General features: G+C 41.2%; 1 protein-coding gene across 13 annotated transcripts in view; it reads left to right on the top strand.

The window, feature by feature from the left end:
• Positions 1-20,878, top strand: part of ZHX3 (zinc fingers and homeoboxes 3) — a 137,139-nt gene that overhangs the window by 70,426 nt on the left and 45,835 nt on the right. Inside the window, exon 1 of one of the 13 annotated variants that reach the window (XM_021921054.2) lies at positions 3,218-5,021. The exons of 11 other annotated variants lie outside the window; for them this stretch is intronic. The gene's annotated coding sequence lies outside the window, so the exon portion shown is untranslated. Of the gene's footprint in view, positions 1-3,217; positions 5,022-11,987; positions 13,030-20,878 lie in introns of those variants that run through there. One more of the 13 variants, XM_021921052.2, reaches the window with a different exon arrangement.

Genomic DNA, 20,878 nt, shown 5'->3' with positions numbered 1-20,878 from the left:
TCTATTGAATGAGGGTGTGGTCATAAGATGTGCTGCTGTGTTGTTCCTCCAATCCTGGGTCCCTAAGTAATTTACCTTCATTTTTCTTTCAGACTTCTCCTTTGGTTGCCTTTTGTGTTATTTTAAGGATTTAGAGTTGTACTTACAATGAGGTAGGGGGAGAAATGGGTTTACACTATCTTGTCTGAACGGTGACAGCGTTCTATTTAACCATTCATCTTTTGGATGCTAAGATTGTTTTAAATGGTGAGTAGATTAGACTTTGTATTGGAGAACTGGGGGAAGGAGGCCTCCCAACGGCCTTGATATCTGAAAGGCTTTCTTACTCCACAGACTCATGGGCCGGGGCCTGGTTGGCCGCCCAGTACAGGCTATTACTCATCTGCCTTCCGCTTGCTTGGCTGGTGATGTCAGTTCTTCGTGTCTGCTTTACAGGCAGGCTTTTCTTGTTCTTATGCTCACTGAATAATGCAGTAGTTTGTTACACTTTTAGCACGATTAAAACAGATGAACTGTCACTTTCATAGGGTCTTTTTTGGCCTATTCTTTTGGTCAATATTGTTTCCCTTTTGGCAAGGGAATTTTGCAATTTATTTTAAATTCAGTCATGCAAATTGTTTTTAATTGTGACTTAAGTATGAGATATTTATTTTTTTATGTGAACATTTCTGTTTCAGGGCTGCAAAGCGATGACCAAGTTTTTCTTATATTAGTGTGAAGAAAGTTTTTAACATTTTCCATTTGTGAATGAGGAATTTGAGGTCATCTCCGTTCTTCCAAAGTAAATGTGCCTTTAAAAAAGTCAGAGTGAGAAATCCTTTATAGTGGAAGTCATGGGTCATTTTGTATAGTTTACAAGAATAGTTTTGCACAAATAATTTCAGGTTAAAATTGCATACTATTTATTCCCACCCATTTCCTTTATTGGCTGTGACACACAGGAATTACGCCCATTGCTTGACTAACCTTTCTGACCTTTTGTTACTTGGCTATAAATTGACTTGGGTCTTTTGCAAAAACACTGTCAGGGGGGAAAAATCTTTTTGTTAGAACCCAGCCAATTCCTGCTTCAGTGGAGAACAGTTTGTTCTCCTGAAGAAATGAGCCAGTTCAGTGAACAGAAAAACATAGCCATAAACTGGCATCGTCAAAAACTGCAAAAGCGATTGCCCACATTCATTCCACAGGGGAGGGAGCTTTATAAAAGAATGAGGTCTTGGGGAGAGAAATACAGTTTTGAGCTCCACGGGCTTTAGGTCAATGTAATTGACTTGTTAGAGTGAGCTATAACCACATCAGAAAATTTTCTTTTCCTGAGCTCTGGCAGTCACCAACATTTTAACATTTTAAACAGGAATATTGTAGAAATTCTCCTGCTGCCTGCTTTCAGTCCTCTTGACTGTGTTGTAGCATGTATCCCCTGCATTTCATCTGATCTTCCCATGAGATTGGAAGCTGCCTCTGTTCAGCAATGCAAACATTTCCCAAGTAACTTCTCTGCAAAGCTGAGTAGTGTTACACTTCTAGCAGAGAAGACATTAATAATGGTCAGTGAATTACAAAAAAAAAAAAAAAAAAAAAACCCTGAGAAATCATTGTATGACAGGCACAGGTGCAAAGTAGTAGAAAAACGTACAAGACACAGTTCTGGACAGACTGTATCACAGAAGTAGAGGCATTTGAGAGAGGTTTGAAGTCTGTTGAAGAGTTTTCCAAATGGATGAGAGGAGAAGAGTATTCTTGTCTCAGAGAGAGGAGTGTATGTAAAGCTGAAGAGTGATGACCCAGCATGGGGTTTCAGGTACTATAAGTAGATTTATGCTTGGGTGTAAAGTATAAGGAGGGAAACGAGTAGCAGACAGTGAAACTGGGGGAGGTGTGGAGACCTGATACCATGGGTCTCAAATGCCATCTGAGACAGTTAGGAATTTATACTGTAGGCCATGGGAGCTCTGTAAGAGCTCGAAGCAGGGGAATGGCCTAGGCAGAGTTGAGGTGGGAAGATGTGGGTTTGTAAGGAACTGTTCAGAAAGGGTGGGTTGGACCAGACTGCGACAGGACGATGACACCAGGCTGAAGTGGGCAGACTTTGTCCTGCAGGGAATCACTGAAGACAATGATCTGTGTTCTGGAAAGGCACATATGGTTGTGATTCAGGGGAGCCTACAGGGAGGGGAGGGTACAGGCAATGTAGATTGCTGAAATTACTGCAGAGGTTTACAAGCCACAGGAGACAGATAGTGCGCCGTAAACCTTACTCAGGGCGCAAGTTGGTGACTGGGGAGTGGAGGGGAAGAGGAAGGATGCAAAAAGCCTGAGCCTGCTACTTAATTCTCCTGTTAAAGACACTTCCATACAGACTGTGTTGTTTAATTTTTATAGTGGGCCCTCTTGTCTGTATTCAGATGATTTCCATTGTGCAAAAGAGAACTGAGGTTTGGGAGGTTCAATACTTTGCCCAAGACCCAAATGACCTGCACGAGGAAGTAGCTGAGTCCAGATTATAACCCAGGTTCATCCATCTCTGAACACAGTGACATACCACCCTTGACTAGTACTTGGTATTACTGAGCTGCCCAGTGTTAAGCAAGTCTCAAAATGTGTATGTACTCTTTTTTTCTTTTTTGAAACAGGTTCTCCCTCTGTCACCCAGGCTGGAGTGCGGTGGCATGATCTTGGCTAACTGCAGCCTCGACCTCCTGGGTTCAGGCAGTCCTCCTGTCTCAGCCCTGCCGAGTAGCTGAAACTGCCAGCATGAGGCACATGCCACAGTGCCCAGCTAATTTTCATATTTTTGTAGAGACAGGGTTTCGCCATGTTGTCCAGGCTGGTCTCAAACTCCTAGGCTCAAGCGATCTGCCAGCCTCAGCCTGCCAAAATGCCAGGATTACAGGCGTGAGCCACCATTCCCAGCCATATACATACTCTTTATAAGAGTTCATGTCTATAAATCATAGTACTGCTAATATTTAGATACTACTTTTTTTTTTTTTTTTTTCCCTCAGATGGAGTTTTGCTCTGTCCCTCAGGCTGGAGTGCAGTGGCACAGTCTCGGCTCACTGCAACCTCTGCCTCCTGGGTTCAAGTGATTCTCCTGCTTCGGCCTTCTGAGTAGCTGGGATTACAGGTGTGTGCCACAATGCCTGGCTAATTTTTGTATTTTTAGTAGAGATGGGGTTTCCTCATGTTGGCCAGGCTGGTCTTAAACTCCTGACCTCACATGTTCCACCCACCTCAGCCTCCCAAAGTGCTGGGATTACAGGTGTGAGCCACTGTACCAGGCCTAGATATTAGTATTAATGCTGATAAAATTAGTATTTCAAAAGCCTGGAGTTTTTTCTTCTTAACCTATTACCCTATGAAAACATCAGTTGTATCATTTTATTTGTTAAAATCTCACCATTTTAGAAGAATTGGTTTAGGGGAAAGCCCAACCAAATTGGCAAAAAGTGTGAGTGAGTGAGTATGCTTAAAGAAATGTAATTTTAAAATGTTCAAGGTGTGTCTGTGCGTGTAACAATTCGCATTAGAATAACAGACATGGCTTTCAGAAATTAGAGAACCTTTTAGGACTGACCTGAACTTAATGTAAGTTTAGTAAATGTGTGCTTTAACAGGTCTCAGAAAACATACCTTTTAGTTTTATATCTGAAGAAGAGGCTTACGAAGCAAAAATCATCTTCAGTGAAGTCCCAGGACAAATGAATGATTCTCTTTATGCAGCATTCATTCATTCTACATTCATGAGGTCATGGAGTCTGGGGTTAGGGCCTAGGAAAGGAGGTGCAAAAGAACCAAAAACAAACCTGGCCTACTCTATATCAAAAATATATTCCTGGTTAATGGATCAGCTCCTAGTTAGTTACCAAGGGGAAGTACTGTTCCATTTGATATTGAAGACTTGAGGTTCCAGCATTGAAGGGCTGTAGTTACGGAATGTTGCAAGCTGTCTCTTTAGCATCTCACATTTTCACCCTTTCCTTGCTTGCTGCTTCTCAAAGTAGAACCAGAAATAATGAGTGTTTTCAAGGTAGAAAAGTGCAGGAAATGTGGGTAAAGTATCTCAATCTTAAGATTACTGTATTATTATCTTTGTGGCATCACTGGTAGAAATTGCTAGGTTTTTAAGAAAAAATTAAGATCTAATGTAACTGAGCTGTGGAGCTGTAGCACACTTCCCTGCCCAAACAGTTGGAATTATATATAGCACAGGAAAAGAAAGAAAGCCCTGCTTTCCTCTAGTGGCTGCTGAGCACAGGAGCAGAGCAGGAGAGGCAGTTATGTAACTGGGTGTGCTCATTAGTTCCGCTGCAAATTCACACAGCTGGACTTCTGCGGGTCCTTTGTTCACCTCAGCATTAACTCTTGCTCTCTTCTTTGTATCAGTGGAGCCTGTGCCTGGCACATAAGGAAATGCTAGAGTCCCAGAACTCAAAACACAGCCCCTGACGATCTCAGAGCAAACAGACGAGTAAGCAGGCAGCTACAGCTTGCATGGGGCAAGAGGCTGTAGGTGCTGAAGTGTGAGGAGGCACATCATGGAGGAGTCTGCCAGACAAGCCCGGAGCCCCTGGCCACGGTGGGAGGTCTCTCAGTCTGTGAAGATGCCTCCGAACCTCACTTTCCTTCTGTATAGAAAGGAGCTTGTTATAACCACTTCATACATAGGTATTACATGATGCCGTGAAAATTGAAGGTGGTGACTCATGCAATGTGCCTTGCCCAGAATTGACACTCAGTGGGCATTTTGTAAACATTTACTTCTTGGCCCCTTCCCTTTCCTCAACCCCCATCCCCAGCCCCAGCATTACCTTGTTTTCTTTTTACTGGGAAATATGGTCCCTTTTGTGAACACTATTAATAGATCAATTTTGAATGTCAGAATACTCTCATCTTTACTCCCTTCTCTTCTTTCCTTCCTTCCTCCCTCCCAGGACTAAGTATGCCAACTCCTTTTGCTTTTCCTGGGCCAAAACCCTTCCAAGGGTGAGAGGTGAGGGAATAGGAGATGGCCCGAGAAGGTAAGGATGGCACTGCAGTCACAGAAACAGCACAAATCAATATTTCGCCTTATCCAGTTCCCCTCCAGTCCTCCCAAATAGGCGTGGGAATTCCAGGTTCATTATGACTATTCTATTAGCATTCCCCCTTGTTGTCTTCTCTTTCTTTGATTTACTGAAAGGAGAAAGAGTAAGGGTTTTTCTCTTCCAAGCTGCCTGGGTCTAGAATCCATCCTCTCCACTTATAGATGTCCTACTCCCAGTCAGGGTCCTACTGGACATTCATCAAAGGGTCCCCATCATGGGATCTCATTTGCCTCCATTTGTCTTTTTTTAAAATATGTGTTTTAAAAATATATATATACAGGGCCTTACTGTATTGCCCAGGCTAGTCTTGAACTCCTGGGCTCAAGTGATCCTGCTGCCTCAGCCTCCCAAAGTGGTAGGATTACAGGTGTGAGCTACTGTGCCTGGCTCTCCATTTGCTTTAAGGTAGTCAGAGTCCATACCTGAGGGAGTTGCTGAGAGGACTTGAGTCACACATCTGTCCCTCTTTCCTATTTGGTTCATGGCTTCCTGTTCCTACTCTGCACCTCCCCAGCCTCCACATTGAGCCAATCTGCAGTTTCTGGCACATCTTCACCAAAGGCACTGGTTTTCAACTAGGGATGACTGTGTGCCCCAGGGGATATTAGTCTGGAGACTTTTTGGTTGTCATGACCTGGGGGCAGTGTGTTCTACTGGCATCTAGTGGGTAAAGGTCAGGGATGTTACTAAATATCCTGCAATTTACAGGACAGCCCCCCAGCACATAGAATTATCTAGTTCTAAATGTCAATAAAAAGATTGAGAAACCCTGATGTAAGGGGTGGTCCACGAATCCCTTTGTGTTTGCCTGCTTCCATCTCCGTGTTTAAGAGCTTTTGTTAACCTCAAAAGCATCTCCTCCCCAGTAGATGGCTTCACATCTCTTAAGTTTTCCTTCATTCTCACTCCAGTCAGAGTTGATCCTCACTATAGGGTTTCTAAACTGCTTGTGTCCATTCATTGTAGCATTTACCACATTTGCCTTCTAATAGCCCCCTTCAACATGATATATTCTTTCTCCTTTGAGAGTAAAGTAAGAGCTTGATTATGAGGATGACCATTGAAATCCCATGTATTGTTGTTATCATATAATAATATTATAAGGCCCCAAACCTCGGCACTAGGGGAGTCAGTGGCACATAGTGGAGTCAGCCCAGAACATAGTGTCAAGAGATTCAGTCTGGTATCCAACTATAATTGTCCGGCTCTGTGATAAAAGATATAACTTTCCTGAGCTTTATTTAGCTTCCACATAGGTAAGGCAGAAATAATATCCATTTCCTAAGATTGTTTGAGTCTGTGAGATGTTAGCATAGAACCTGGTCCATAGTGGTCATTCAAATATGGATTGAATCGAGAAAATGAAGCCCAGGTTCCAGACGTGACCCTGATAATAATTGGCTCATGGGGAAAAATTGAAACTGTTTCTTACTACCTTGACAGCAGCAATCTTAATTCCAGGCAGCCACCTCACCATTACGCTTCATGAGTATGAAGAGAAACCCTACTGATGCTGGGCTGGTAGCACATCCTATTCACTGTGGAATTAGTAGAAAGTGTTGGTGCTTTCTCCTAATTTCATGGAAGCAAAGGGAAATCGCATACACTTCTGACCCCCACTATTTTATAGAGGAAATATTTCTCCCTCTCTTGGAACACTGGGACCCTAGAATCATACCCTGAAGGTTGGGAGGTCTGCCCTGACCTGGGTACCCAGAAATCTGCTGCTTTGTAAAGGGACTGCTGAGGCCTGAGAGGGATACCACATCCACTTAGACCCATGACTTTCTGGTACATGGAGACAAGCACAGAGGAAGTGGTATTACGTTTTGTTCAGACATTATAAGACATTTAGCTTTTTCCACCAAGCTAAAAGGTTAGTGACAATTGATCCTGTGGGCAAAGACAATTGCCATATGCTCTTAGGGACAGAGTTATAAAAATCATTTAATTATTAAACAATGGAAGTACTATCTAGTATTTGGCCAGAGGATTTCAAACTTCCTCCATATATGGCCTTATCTCTAGAACAGAATGGAAGTCTGTCCACATCAGGGAAAGAGCTGATTCCATCCTTGGAGATAACTTTGAAAGGCCTTAAGGCCTGTCAAAATGTCATTGGTTTTCCATTCTGTCAGTTGCTAAAGACGTAGTACACTAGTAGGTCATGGGTCAGAGGCCAGCAGACAGATTGTGTATGATCAGTTAGGCATCAGTGTTGATAGGGTTCACAAAGTTAACAGCTGTGTAGGTGGCTCCTCACCCTATTTACACTCTTTGATTTCTCCTAAGCCACTTTACTCCACATCTCAGGACTTAGCTCTTCACTGTAAATATACTCTTTCTACTCCTCACTCTTAATGGATGTTTGTGTTTTCTTGTCAGCCAGATGTACTGACTGTGGTTAAGGATCTAGGCTTTGGAATTGGGAATATCTGGCTTTGAATCCTAGCTGTTGTCTGTTGCTTGTGTGACTGAGTCAAGTGACTTGGTCATTCAAGCCTTGGTTTCCCAATTTGGAAAATCAAGTTGATACTTAGCTCATAGGGTTATTATGAGGATCAAATTAAATGAGAAAATAAATGTAAAGCACAGTGCCTGACATCCTATAATTTTATCCAGTTGGTGGAAGTAGTAGTCGTTACATTTCTTGAGGGCAGAGACACTATGGTTTTGAACTCTTCCTCCTTGTACCCGGTCTCTTAGAGCCGAGCATCTAGTAACACTCAAATATTTTAAAATTTGAAATGACAGGTACACACACACACACACACTCTCTCTCTCAGAGGATAATCTGATAATTTAAAACACTCTAGAGGTCATGATTTTAAAGTGTTTGAGCTTATTTTTATAAATATGATACATAAGGGGTCTAATTCATGGATTGGAAGAATAAATATTATTAAAATGTTCATACTACCCAAAACAATGTACAGTCAATGCAATCCCTATCAAAATATGAATGATTCTTCACAGAAATAGAGAAAGCAATTCAAAAATTTATATTGGAACCACAGGCAACCCAGAATAACCAAAGCTATCCATAGCAAAAAGAACAAAAATGGAAGAATCACATTACCTAACTTCAAATTATACAGAGTTATAGTAACCAAAACAGCATGATATTGGCATAAAAACAGACGCATAGACCTGTGAAACAGAAGTGGGCAAAGATTTCATGGGTAATACCTGGACAAGCACAGGCAACCAAAGCAAAAATGAACAAATGGAATCGCTTCAAGTTAAAAAAAACTTCTGCACAGCAAGGGGGACAATTAAAGTGAAGGGACAACCCACACAACATGGGAGAAAATATTTACAAACTACCTTTCTGACAAAGGACTAATAATCAATGTATAAAGAACTCAAACAACTCGACAGGAAAAAAATCTAATAATCCCATTAAAAATGGGCAAGGGATTTGAATAGACATTTCTCAGAAGAAGACATACAAATGGCAAACAGGCATAGGAAAAAGTGCTCAGCATCGTTTATCAGAAATGCAAATCAAAACTACAATGAGATATCACCTCACCCCAGTTAAAATGACCTTTATCCAAAAGGCAGGCAATAAATAACAAATGCTGGTGAGGATATGGAGAAAAGGGACCCCTTGTACACTGTTGGTGGGAATGGAATTTCCCACTGTGGAGAACAGTTTGGAGATTCCTCTAAAAACTAAAAATAGAGCTATCATATGATCCAGCAATCCCACTGCTGGCTATATACCCCGCAAAAAGGAAATCAGTATATCCAAGAGATATCTGCACTCTCATGTTTATTGCAGCACTATTGACAATAGCCAAGATTTGGAAGCAACCTATGTGCCCATCAACAGATGAATGGATAAAGAAAAATGTGGTACATATACACAGTGAAGTACTATTCAACCATAAAAATGCGATCCTGTCATTTGCAACAACATGAATAGAACTGGAGGTCATTATGTTAAGTGAAATAAGCCAGGAGCAGAAAGACAAACGTAGCATGTTCTCAGTTATTTGTTGGAGCTAACATTAAAAGAATTGAACTCATGGAGATAGAGAGTAGAAGGATAGAAGGATGGTTACCAGAGGCTGGGAAAGGTAGTAGGGTGAGCAATGGGGGGAAAATAGGGATGGTTCGTGGGTACAAAAAAATAGAATGAATAAGACCTAGTATTTGCCAGCACAACAGGGTAACTATTGTAAAAAAATAATTTAATTGTATGTTTACAAATAACAGTATAATTAAAAGGATAAATACTTGAGGTGATGAATCCCTCATTTACCCTGATGTGATTATGTATCACATGCCCACATGCTTGTATCAAAATATTTCATGTAACCCATAAATATATACACCTACCATGTACCTACAAAAACAAACATTTAAAAAGGGGTTCTAAGATATATGTGAGTTACTAATCTTTGCAGTAAGTTCGATGATTTGAAGGGAAAGCATCTGAGCTATATCATCTCAGCCCTCTGCCAAAATAACTTCACTTGATTATGATTTACTTTCCCATGCCCTGCCTTCTGGAGGATCCATGTAGGAATGGCCTATTGACCAGCCTGGCCAACATGGAAAACCCCCCCATCTCTACTAAATAAAAAATTAGACTGGCATGGTGGCACGCACATGTAGTCCCAGCTACTTGGAAGGCTGAGGCAGGAGAATCGCTTGAACCTGGGAGGCAGAGGTTGCAGTGAGCCGAGATTGTGCCACTGCACTCCAGCCTGGGCAACAGAGCGAGACTCTATCTCAAAAAAAAAAAAAAAAATACAAAAAACTAGCCGGGTGAGGTGGCGGGCGCCTATAGTCCCAGCTACTCGGGAGGCTGAGGCAGGAGAATGGCGTGAACCCGGGAGGTGGAGCTTGCAGTGAGCTGAGATCCGGCCACTGCACTCCAGCCTGGGCAACAGAGCGAGACTCCGTCTCAGAAAAAAAAAAAAAGGCCTATTGAGTGTGTGTGACTGCATCTTTCCAAACTAAGCCTCCTGCTTTACCCATTTTCTCTTAAACACGGTTCCAAGACATTCTTCTCCTTGAGTTTCCCTTCAAAAGAATTTATCTCTGTATAAGAATAAACATTTGTCTTTGTTAAATGATAAAAATAGGGTCCCTTAAAATACATTTCCATATTTGCTCTTGATACTGGGAATCACAGGGTCAAATTCAGTGCCAGGTGAAGGGTGGAGGACATTGTAATTGTTCCCCTTCTCACAATGTCTCTTCTCCCTCCCTCCCCAGTCCCTTCCATAGGAAACAGGGAATGTTTGTTTTTGTCTTCTGGTAGGAGAGGGATTGGTCCCACCCTCAGCTCCAGGGATAGATCTTGATTGTTTAAGCCCAGTCAGGTAAACCCCACACCTGTTGAACAGTGATTAACCCAGTGGCAGTCACGCCAAGAGGGTTTGTTCATGGCTGGGCATGTGACCTGTGCAGGCCATCAGCATGCTTGCTGAGGACTTTCGAAAGAAGGCTCTTCAGTCTTCTGATAGACCTCTCCAAGACAGCCCTCTCTCTGTGTCCTTCTGGATGTTTGGGACATGAAGCCTGGGGCTGCTGGAGTTATCTTGCTGTCATGAGGAAAGCTACCCCTAGGATGTGGTTAACGAAGTAGAAAGAAAGAAAATAGGCCCTTGTTTTCATCATAGAGCAACTGACTCAAACTCAACCTGAAGCCGCTGAACTTTCCATTTGCATGTGCCGGCATATCACCTTTATCGTGTGAGCCCTTTCAGATTAGGTTTCTTACTTGCATCTTAGAATCCAAATGGTGCTTGACAGATACATTTCCTTGTATTTTAGTGATTCTAACCCGTGGATCAAGACCCTGCCTTGGAGGTTGGGGAGCAGGGGGCTGGAAGGGCTCTATTTTGGCAAGGAATGGATTGTTTATGTGAGCATATTTATGCAAAGTAAGGAAATGTCTTGCCTATGTATGTATTAATATTTTTCAAATTTATCTTGCTGTTTTGATGAAATGTAAATTTTGATAAAAGTACTGAATTTGTAGGTTTTTATCCTGTATTTTTCACAATGAGCAGATGTTAGAAGCATCATATGAATTTGTCCAAAAAGATTTTTTTTTGCAGAAATTTTTGACATGAGGAAGAAGCCCTTGCTTAGATAGATGTTTCCACCCTCGGTCTCTCCTTCCTTTCCTTTCCTTCTTCTCTTCTCCTGCCATCACTCCCTGCTCCCTTCCTTTTTTTCTCTCTTTCTCTGAGTCTGTTATTACCCTGTTTTCCTTCTGTTGAGTCTTGTTACTCAAACTCTGTTAGAAATAGTTGAGACATAAATTCTAATTAATTTTATTTGGATGGCTATGTTAAGGTTCATTTAACTTTTCAGGGCCTGCATCGATGAGCTCTACATAAATGCAAACAAATAATGGGTATTGAGTGCTTTAATAGCAAGGGACCCAAACTGAAGTTCATTCCGCATGCAACAAATTGGGTGTTGGATGGGAATGCCTATAATGATTGACCCCTGTTTTTTGTAGTAAGCAAGAAACTGCAAGTGAACTCCTGTAATTGATGTATTTAACAAGTGCTCACTGTGAGCACATTGCCATTAGTGTAGCTGAGTGGTACAGTACTGAACCCTTACCTCAAAGATCTTATAGTTCATTGGAGAGAAGAGACATGTACACCAGATATTGTGTAAGCCAGGGCAAGGTTTTTTTTTTTTTGAGACGGAGGCTCGCTCTGTCGCCCAGACTGGAGTGCAGTGGCCGGATCTCAGCTCACTGCAAGCTCCGCCTCCCGGGTTCACGCCATTCTCCTGCCTCAGCCTCCTGAGTAGCTGGGACTACAGGCGCCCGCCACCTCGCCCAACTAGTTTTTTGTATTTTTTTAGTAGAGACGGGGTTTCACCGTGTTAGCCAGGATGGTCTCGATCTCCTGACCTCATGATCCGCCCGTCTTGGCCTCCCAAAGTGCTGGGATTACAGGCTTGAGCCACCGTGCCCGGCCAGCCAGGGCTATGTTTTATAAGGCAATACATAAGTTGACATTCTGGAACCTCTTTCTTAGAATTATCCTACCAGAAGAGCCCTCTAGAACCTTGTGTTTAGTAAATATTGATCACCGCCATTATAAAATATGCTGTTTGTTAATAAAAACATATTCTATTCTGCCTTTTTCTTGGCCATTTTTTTTAGCTATACACAGCAGTTTTTTTTTTTCATTTTGTTTTTTTGCCATAGAACCAACATTTTGGCACTACCCCCCACTCTCAGTCATGTGTGCACATGCACGCACACACACCAAGTTTGCTGCAAGTACAGCATTACAATAATTCAAAATTATAACTGTCTCTCATGGAAAAGAGTCTGCCTGCTGGTTCGGCATGGGGATAAGTGAACTAGCTAAACTGTACTCATTTATTTCCTACTAAACAATGTATAGCTGAATGCAAGTGAGAGAGACTTACAAGGACAACCTTGAACTATCTCCCAGTTTGTTCAAAACAAAACCAAAGAAACTTACCAACTCTGGTATTTCATGTCAGCAGTGACAAAGGCTCAGTGAGCTCCCCAGTAAGTGCCTAGCCGTGCATGCTCCTTCTAGAATGCCAGCGGGAAGGCCACGCTGAGCAGCCAGCTGGCTGTGGAGCCCTTATTCTAAGACTATGCTGCCACTTTCTTGTGACACTGGAGTCAAAAGCAAAAAGGGGCTTGCAGCCAGTAACCAAAGGGCTGTATTCAAGCAGTGACCTATTTTTACACTGTAATCGGGTTGGGTTTCTCTTTTTCCCTCCCAGGGCAGTAATCTCAAATTCTTCTGAGTGCTCGAGAAGCCAGTTCCCTGTTACCTCTTTGGCTTGGTTGTTTTTCACTTTAACGTAGGTCACTCTTAACTTGAGGACAGGAATATCTGTCCCTTTTCCCTGATTTGAGGGTAGAAGTTGGTTTATGTGTACAAAATGGAGAGATAGGAAAACATGAACCAAGGTAAGGATAGATGGCTTCTGAGGAGGAACAAAACCTGGTGAACTAGATAGAGAAAGGTATTTGGGATCATAGGTCCAGGGTCCTGCCCTTTCAAACCCTATCACACATATGAACTAATTACTTAGCTTAGTCATCAGATTTTGCTTGTGTTTCATATGTGCTGGGTGTCAGATGCATAGTAATCAAAAGGTAGAACTCTTGCCTCAGCCCACAGTCTTGTGGGGGAGGAATCTTGTACCTACAATTACAATGCAGTGCCGCCAGTGCAGCAAGGGAGTTGGGCCTGAGTGAGGGTGTTAGATGCTGCTGGGGAGGGGGTACTAAGAAGGGTATCAGAGGAATTTCTCCTGAGCTTCTTATTCAGACCCTTTGCTACTCCAGCCTGTCTCGCTTCCATCAGACCAGTGCCTAGCCTGTGTTAGGTTTTTTGTTTGCGTGTTTGTTGCCATTTAGGTCTATGCTATGTATAATCTGCAAGGGTCAGTTCTTCAGGTGGGATTTTCATGTCTCTTCAAGGAGAACTTTGGGACCAGAAGCCAGTGTGCCACATGGCTCCATCCTCCCAAAGGTGATATGCCTTGGGACCTTTGTGCCTAGGATGATACATACTCCTGTCTCCTCTGCCTGGACAACTTCTTTTCATCCTTTAAGACTTGTTTTTAGCATAAGTCCTGCCTCGTTTGTAAGTTCTGCCCTGATGTCCTGATAGTTCTTGTCTGGTGTCTCCATTGCCTTTTTCCTCTTTTCTTAGCATATAGAGCCTTGAGCTTCAACTCATGCTTCAACTCGTCTATTTACACCCGTATATATCTGTGTTCCCCCACTGCACTGTGAATCTCAGACACAGGGCCTATGTTTTATTCACCTAGGACATACCAGTTGCTTAGCAATGGTGAGTCACATGAAGGAATTATGTGTGTCATGTGAATGAAGTTCCCATCTGGCACCAAGATGGCTAAAGATATCAAGAGGGCTGCAAAAGATTCTTGATTGAGTCTCAGACTTTTTGAGCTCATTGAATGTCCTTTGTACTGAAAAGGATATGAGGAAGATTTTGCAGGATAAAGCCTAAGGGGACGTAAAAAGTGGCCTGCTGGGATTTGGGAGACAGAGATCAGTAAAGAGGGGTGTATACACCACAACATAGCAGAGAGAATGTCTAAGGGAACACCCCCATTTAGGTGTTTCTTAACTTTTATATGTAATATACTCCTGAACACAGGACAAAATTCACATTATCTGGCAGATGTTATCATGTCTCAGCATGGCGTGGTCGTGTGCCAACTAGTTGTATCAAAGTCTGAATTCAGCATTCAAAAGGTGATTGGGAAGTATCCATGTTTGCTATAGGCAGAAGTTGAGGTTGTTTGTGTAACAGCCTTCCTGGTACTTCCTGGTAACAGGGAGAAATCTATCACAGGTGCTTGATAAAGATGAATGTAGTGATTAAACGAACCCTAAGACCAGCCTTGCGTAAGTTTCTCCTGACTCTGTCATAGTTTGGACCTTACATTTTGAAAAATACTGATACATATCAAGAATTTTCGTAGATTAAAAGACAGCTATGTACACCAGAGGGTGCTGTGTTTCAATTTTCATATCTCTTTCTTTTCCACTGCTGTGGTTGTATGCTACGTGATTCATTTGAGGACTAGCCAGTTGAGAATTTGCCCTCAACAAAGGACTGTTGAAGACCTGAACACACCCTACCCACTTGCTGTTTTCCCAGCATAACAGATGAGTTCAGACACGGCTATACCACACTACCCAGGTCTGCTTTGCTGTATATTAGTTCTTAACCATTGAGTTCTTTGTTTAAAACTAGACCTTTTTTTTTTTTTTTTTTTAATGCTGCAGCTTAAGCCCATTTTCAATATTCTTTCTTTGGTGAAAATGGAGACCATCTGGTTATCATCCTCTGTGTAATAACAATGATTGAAGATGGTTATTAAGTCACCCTTTGGCCTCTTCTCTTGCCTAGGCAAAATTGTCTTCATTTCTGTGGCCATTACCCATAAATGTCATTTTCCAACCCTTTAATCATCTTGGTGGCTTCCTTTGAAAACTACTTCAAAGGCTGTTTCACTGCCTCTATTTTGGTGGGGTGTGGGCTGTCAGCATTTAATGGATACGGAATGTGGTTGTTTTAACCATCTAGTTTCCATAGCTAGTTTCCACATCTCCAGGCCAATCACTATCATTAACCATCAGGAGCTGCTTTACCATCTTTTCATTGTGATTACTTTATAAATATTATTGATTAATGTGTTGCTTTGACTGAAAATACAAATTTTAGCTTGTGAATAATTTTAGCTATTGGCTGATAGAATTTTACAGCCTCATTTATGGCGTTTGAGGTTCTTTTCTAAGCTATTTGATTGTAAGTGAGTACGTTATCTCTTATTAGAGGATATATTAATTTTCCTGTGTGTTATTCATTTATTAACTTATCTCCAATTGCCTACCATGTGTCAGGCTCTGTACTAGGGATTGAGGACCCAGAGATAAACAAAACATGGGGCCTAATTCAAGGAGTTCACAATCTGGAGAGAAAGTCAACCACATACAAAAAAATTAAAGGTAGAAAGTGCTATAAAAATGATTTAGGTACATCGGAAGTTTAGAAAAGCTTCACTGAGGATGTAATATTTGAATTGGGTCTGAGCATGAATTCGTCTTCAGGTGAGGGAGGGGGTTAAAGAAAACTCTAATGAAGGGACTCTAGTATGTGTGAAGGCAAGGAGGCTGGTGTGTTTAGGTTGCAGTAAACCAAGTATGCTGGGCTTGGACTTGAGTGACTGGAAAGACAGGAAGATGCAATGCTGAGAAAAACTGCTCATGCCAAGCCGAGAAATGTTCAACAGAAACATAAGGTGAGCTGCATGTGTCATTTAAAATGTTCTAGGAGCCACATTTTAAAAAAAAATCAAAATTAACAAGTCAAAAAATAAGCTATCAAAGCAATAAAAAAGCAATGGGGGGAGATTAAATGCATATTACTAAGTGAAAGAAGCCAATCCAAAAAGGCTACATACCTGTATGATTCCAACTATATGACATTCTGGAAAAGGCAAAACTATAGAGACACTAAAAGGATCAGTGGTTGCCAGGGGTTAGGGAGGAGGGAGGGATGAACAGGCAGAGCACAGAAGATTTTTAGAGCAGTAGAACTATTTTGTATGATAGTATAACTAATTGTAGATACATATCATTATAAATTTGTCCAAATCCATAGAATGTACACCAAGAGTGAACCCTTATGTAAACTGTGGACTTTGGGTGATAATGATGTGTCAGTGTAGACCGATCAGTTGTAACAAATGTACCATTTTGGTGGGGGATGTCAATAATGGAGTAGGCTATGCATGTGTGGGGCAGTGGGTATATGGGAAATATCTATGCCTTGTGGTCAGTTTTGCTGTGAACCTGATTTAAAAATAGCCTACTAAGAAATACAAGTCAAATTAATTTTAATAATATATTTTATTTAACCCAATTTATCAGAAATACTAATATTTTAACATGTAATTGATATAAAAGTTATTAACTAGATATTTTACTTTTTTTGGTACTGAGTCTTTGAAAACTGGTCTGTATTTTACATTTATAGTACATCTCAATTCACAGTAGCCACATTTCAGATACTCAGTACACACATGAGTACGTGTGGCTAGTGGCTGCTGTGTTGGACAGGGCAGGTCTTGAAACCTAGACTTGCCTAACTCAGAAGCCTCAATTCTCAGTCACAGTGATATCCTGCTCCCTAAGTACTATAATGATAAACACAAGAGGAGAGGAGCTTTCAGATGATCATCTAATCCTATGATGTTAGCTGTTGCTCTCCACACTGCCCGGTGGCTCCAGTCTGAAGCATCTAGGCAGTGCTGTCCAAAAGAAATATAATGAGAGTCAATATGTGATGGTAAGTGTCTGATGAGCCACATTGAAACAGTAAAAAAAAAAAAAAAAAAAAGGCAAAACGAATTTAAGAGTATATTTAACCTAGTATATCCAAAATATTATTTCAACATGTATTCAATATTAAAAATTATTAATGAAGGCGTATAGACCAATGGAGTAGAATGGAGAGACCAGAAACAAACCCTCACACATAAGGTCAAATGAGTTTTTACAAGGATGCCAAGACCTTTCAATGGGAATAGGACAGTCTTTTCAACAAATGGTGCTGAGAAAACTGGATATCTACATGGAAAATAATGGAATTGGATCCTTACCTTACACCACATATAAAAGTTAACTCAAAATGAATCAAAGACCTAAACAAAAGATCTAAAACTAGAAAATGCTTAGAAGAAAACAGGAGAAAAGCTTCACGACACTTGCAAACCATATATCTAATAAAGGGGTAATATCTAGAACATACAGATAATTTCTACAACCCAACAAGAGCAACAAAAAACCCCAGACAGCCTGATTAAAATGGTCAGGGGACTTGAATAGACATTTATTCAAGGAAGATACACAAATGAACAATAAGCACACTAAAAATGCTCAATGTTAGTATAATTAGGCAATACAAATGAAAACCACAGTGAGATACAGCCTCACACCCGTTAGGATGGCAGCTCTGAAGAAAAGGAAAAAGAAAAAACAAAAATCAAAATAACAAGTATTGGCATGGATGTGGAGAACTCTTGGGAACTCAGGGCACTGTTGGTGGGAATGTAAAATGGTACAGCTGTTATGGAAAACAGTATGGCAGTTCCTCAAGAAATTAAAAATAGAATCACCATGTGATTCAGCAATTCCACTTCTGGGTAGATACCCAGAAGAGTTGATAGTAGGGACTCAAAGAGATTGTATGTCCATGTTCATAGCAACATTATTTACAGTAGGCAAAAGGTAGAAGAAACCCAAGTGTTCATTGATAGATGGATGGATAAAATGTGTATGCATACAGGGGGGGTATTATTCAGCCTTTAAAAGGAAGTAAATCCTGACATACACTATAATATGGATGAACCTTGAGGATATTATGCTAAGTTAAATTGATCAGTTATAAAAAGGCAAATACTATATGTGTCCACTTATATAAAATATCTAGAGTAGCCAAATCTACAGAGACAGAAAGCAGAATAGTAGTTGTCAGAAGTCAGGGGTGGGCAGGAAATGGGAGTTACTGTTTAATGGGTGTAGGGTTTCAGTTTTGTAAGGTGAAGAATTCTGGAGGCAGATGGTGATGATGGTTGCACAACAATGTGACTGTGTTAATACTTAATGCTACTGAACTCTGCCTAAAAATGATTAAGATGGTAAATTTTATGTTATGTATATTTTACCACAATTTCTAAAAATCCCTCCACCAAGAAAGATGTAAGTGCTTCTGAGACCATTAACTTTTCATATGGGAAAAGAGAAAAAGAAGAGAGATATGAATAAAGGAAACTAGGAAAAAAAATAAGTATGCTTGGAAATCTGGATGTGTGGTATAGTGGACTGAATGTATCCCCTAAAATTCATGTGTTGAAATTTTAATCCCTAATGTGATTGTCTTAGGAGGTGAGGCCTTTGGAGGGTAATTGGGTCATGGGGTGGAACTCTCATGAATGGGACTGGTGGCCTGATAAAAGAGACCCCAGACACTCCCTGGTCCCTTCCGCCATGTGAGGACAGTGGGAAGTTGTCTGTCTGTGAGGAGATAGGCCCTCACCAGACACTGAATATGCCAGCACCTTCATCTTGGACTTCCTGGTCTCAAGAACTGTGAGAAATACATTTCTGTTGTTTGTAAGCCATCCAGTCTGTGGTATTTTTGTTATAGCAGCCCAAATGGACTAAGACAAGTGGTGAGAGGTGAGATGAAGATTTAGGAAGTAGACCTAAGGCTGTATTTTTTATTTGTTTGTTTCATTTTTTTGAAGGGTGAGTGCCAAGGTTAATGGAGCCAGATATTTATGCGTGTAGTTTTTAAAAACCTGCAGGGATCAATGGCAGTTGGAAGTAATGGGTTTGGAACTTGGCAGATAGGTCATGGCTGGCAAGGGTGATTTGGAAATCTCTTGAGCAGAGGAGATTGCGAAGTCCTGGGCGTGAGTTTTGCTCCCTTTGGAGAGATTGTAGAGGTGTGGGTCTTAACTTCCTTTGGGTTCTGAGTGGTTTGAGACTCGAAGGAGTAGGAAAGCCACTTGACTGATGACCTTGGTGCAAGTGGTTTGGGCAGAAGGGAAGGAAGGAATGGGGCCTACAATGCACCAAAGATTGATGAGCAAGGAAGGTGAATAAGTGGGACAGTGGCAGGCTGGCTCCATGGGGGAGGAGGAAGATGGGAGAGGCCAGTTAGGGGATCTTTTCTATTTTTTATGAGATTTAAGTGGTGTTTCAAGTAATACCACTATGATACACTTGGACTAGAAATTTTCTTGTCCAAGTGTATCATAGAAGCAACAATAACAAACCAATATGTAATATTAAAGCAGTCCTTTTGCTTTTACCAAATTCATAATGGCAGATACATCTATTCTTAGATGTATGCATTCTCAGAATATATGACATCAAAAGAAGCTCTTAGAAACTTCTGATTTAGGCTCCTGAAGTCTCACGGAAAGGAAATAAATATGCTAACTATCTTGCAGCAGAAGTTAACTCTTCCCCCAGTACTCTGCTGATCACTGGTATCACTGGTGAGTGTGGGTTCATGCACATGCATTCACATATTGCAGGAAGAAGGCTGAGAATGGGAACAGGGAGATATATCTACTTCATTCCTGATAAATAGTTGCTGGAATTTTATATTTTGCACCATGACAACCACTCTCATTTTCATGATTTATGATTGACTTTATTGCTTTCTAGATTAGAGAAGTCTCCGGTACTGAGAACTATTCCTCTCTATTCCTTTTGCTTCACCTTGATGCTCTAAGGTTTCTCAAAGACAGAGCCAGTATCCTCAGAAGCCTCCCAATGCATCTTCCATTTGGCTGTCAACATCTCTGTTCTGCTGCCCCCCACCCCAGGACAATCATGTAAAAGTGAAGAGCAGTTGGAAAATACAGAACTTTATTGAGCAGATGCAGTTGGTCCCATTAGTTGGGCAGCGTAAGATTGGAAGGGGATTTGCAGAGAAATGTCCTGGCTCTAATGGTAAGGCTGATCAACCCAGTGAATAGGACTTAATCTCACGGGAAACTGATACTTCCCGATGAAATACTAACGGCTTTCAAAACACTGCTCATAAAGTAAACATTTTAGAAACTGTCCTGGCCGACTAAGGTAGAGCCTTGGCCCTCTATTGTTCCAGGGGGCTAGGCTCTGGGTACCTGCAGTTTCACTCTGCTCAGGCCTGGGGCAGTACCCTTCTATGGATGAGGGACCTACAGTGCTTCTAACAGAAAGGGATAGGAATGGTGTAAATAGCTTCCTTCCCTTTTGTACAAGTAAAATGAATTTTAAATTTGATCTGTTGAATTCATTTGAAAATAGAGGAACCAGGAGGTTATCAGAAAGGAGTAGGAAGTGAGCTAGAGACAATAATTTGATGACAGAATGACAATTTGACTCAGAATGACAGAATCAAAAAAGGTGAAGACAAACTGATGACTCCTGTGATTTCTGCTGTGCTGCCAGCATCATAGGATTGTGGAGAGCTTAAACAAGAAAAAACTGTATACCCCAAAGAATAAAAAATAAGATCCCAAAGAGATATTTGCACATCCATATTCACTGCAGCATTATTCACAGTAACCAAGAGGGGGAAGCAATCTAAATGTCCATCAGTGGATGAATGGATACATAAAATATGATATATACGTATCATGGAATATTGTTTAGCCTTAAAATGGAAAGAAATTCTTTTTTTTTTTTTTGACAGAGTCTCACTCTGTCGCCCAGT

The sequence above is a fragment of the Papio anubis genome, chromosome 16 (assembly GCF_008728515.1).
Source record: "Papio anubis isolate 15944 chromosome 16, Panubis1.0, whole genome shotgun sequence".
Lineage (NCBI taxonomy): Eukaryota > Metazoa > Chordata > Mammalia > Primates > Cercopithecidae > Papio > Papio anubis.
Note: the sequence above shows the minus strand (reverse complement) of the source record. Positions and strands in the feature narration are given on the sequence as shown.